At 31.9% G+C, this 2,401-nt stretch overlaps 1 pseudogene; it reads left to right on the top strand.

Annotated features, from left to right (window-relative positions):
- Positions 1–357: 357 nt before the first annotated feature.
- LOC145604903 (bZIP transcription factor 53 pseudogene) lies at positions 358–1,621 on the top strand (annotated as a pseudogene).
- Positions 1,622–2,401: the final 780 nt, after the last annotated feature.

Here is a 2,401-nt window from a genome sequence, read left to right on the forward strand (position 1 = left end):
TAATATTTTGTATCATTAAAAGGTACTCCATATTTCTTATAAAATATTGAGATAAAGTTTAAAAAAACTTAAGAAATTAATCACAAAAAGTTGTCCAAACAAATACGTGTGGAGTAATATAAAATTTTCAAATAAAGGCAAATTTTAATAAGAATAATAACTGAATACAGTACATAATAAGATTATATAAGATCAGATTAATTAATAAAATAGGCAAATATCTTGTAGATTAAGGGTAAAAATTTGATGACAGCCAGATCTTAACAGCTAAATAAAATAATAAGATAGGATAAGCAGCTTCCAAGAAAAACAGGAAAAAAAAGCCCTTGAAATTTCTATAAAAACCGAGCTATAACCCTTAACAAAACCTTCTTTCCTCCTTTCTTTGCTTTGATTGCATACTTTGCGTTTTCTTCTCTCAGATAAGTCTTTATCTTCTCTCTCTTTTTCCAATTTTCCTCTTTCTTCAATTTTCTCATAAATTCCCCAAATTTCTTCCCCTTTTCTTTTTCAATTTGCTCTTGTTTTTTAGATCTAGGGTTTGTTTCTTCAATTATATATTGTATGGTTTGAAATTCAATTCAATGTTTTTCGAGCCTATATGAGCTACCAAATCCAGATGCGGAGGATCCGAATTCTCCATTCATTTTCAGTTGTTTTCCTCTACTGGTTTTATGTTTTCTCATGAATTAATCGTTTCAATTTCATAGATTTAGGTGTTTATTTTCTAGATTTTTAGATTTCGTCAAACCCTAACCCTAATTTCCGATTTCCCCAAATAAAAATCCTTTTTCGAGGAAAACAACTGATTTTCCGAATTTAGTAGAAATTTCGTGTGATTTATAATGCAGCAATCGCAGCCGGTGAGTTCCGGGTCGGATTCTGATCCGAGGTACGCGAATATGGATGAACGGAAGCGAAAACGGATGCTTTCAAACCGCGAATCGGCCCGAAGGTCGAGGATGAAGAAGCAGCAGCATTTAGATGAGCTATTAAAAGAAGTGAATCAGCTAAAATCTCAGAATTCTGAGATTGCTCAGAAGACGGATGTTGTTACACAGCATTACATTGCTTTTGAATCCGAAAACAATGTTTTGAGAGCTCAGATGATGGAATTAACTGATCGATTAAGGTCTCTGAATTCTGTGCTTCAGTTTATGCAGGATGCTAGCGGTTTTGCCATGGATATCCCAGAGATTCCTGATACTTTGCTTGAGCCGTGGCAGCTCCCTTGTCCCGTTCAAACAATCCCGAATGTGTTTCAATGTTAACGATAAATCAATGTGTCTGTTTTCACAATCAATGGTGGTGAAAGATGGGATTTATTATTTCGTTTTCGATTGCGAAGAAGATTGCTGTTGTTTTATGTGGATGGGATGATTTTTAGTAGCTTGTCAAATTTGTGGTTTTGGTGATTTAAGAGTCTTAAATGTGTTGGTGGTTGTTAATTAGTTTGTTATTAGGTTTTGATTGTAATGTGTTTGTTGCTTCTTTTATTCAAGTCAAGTCTATTGGTGATTGTGTTGGAATAATAAAGTTGATCATGTAATACTGTATTTGGTTTATGTTAAATTTAGTTCTTGATATACTTTATTTATGAAGATTTTATTAATTTGCAAGATGATTTTTTTGGTTTATGTTAATGTATGTATTACTAGTTTTTGGATCAACCTTTGTAATTTCTCTAACAAACGCGATTGGGGTACATTTTGGCTGCTCAAGTATCAAGCTTCTCAAACAAATTGTGTTTTACTTAGATTTTGCATAGAAGTTTGTTGCTTGAATGAGGGAAGATAAAACCATTTCGAATATCATTTTTGCTTAAAATCGTGGCACATTTCCTTGCCAATTAAAGTTCTTAAAGAATTAAACCTCTTAAAGATTCAATTTTTATGAGCATTTCTAACAAAATTTATCATGGTTTGGACTTGAATTAGGTACTATAAATTTGTAACATGTTGAGGGCAAGTGTTGTATTTTGAGGCTTTAATCTAATGTTGTATTTTGCTGGAGAGCACCATAAGTCCACAAGATCATCAATCTTGTGTTGTTCTTTTAGCATAAGTGTGCTTTTTATTGTGACTACTTTTGGTTTCTTAGAGCATCTCCAATGGGAGTACTCTACTTCCATACTTTTTCCCTCTCTCTCCCATTCTCCTTTTGACACATCATCTACTTTTTCCTATACCCCACTTTCCACTATCATAATACTCTTCATCTTCCTCCTCCTCCATAATTTCCCACAACAAGAGGATCCTCTTGTCATACTCTTTTATTCTCTATCTCTTTAATATATATATATATATATATATATATATATATATATATATATATATATATATATATATTTGTCACTACATTATTGTACCTATTATTATTTAGTATTAAATTAATTTTGTTT

The sequence above is a fragment of the Chenopodium album genome, chromosome 2 (assembly GCF_948465745.1).
Source record: "Chenopodium album chromosome 2, dcCheAlbu1.1, whole genome shotgun sequence".
In the NCBI taxonomy this organism is placed as follows: domain Eukaryota; kingdom Viridiplantae; phylum Streptophyta; class Magnoliopsida; order Caryophyllales; family Amaranthaceae; genus Chenopodium; species Chenopodium album.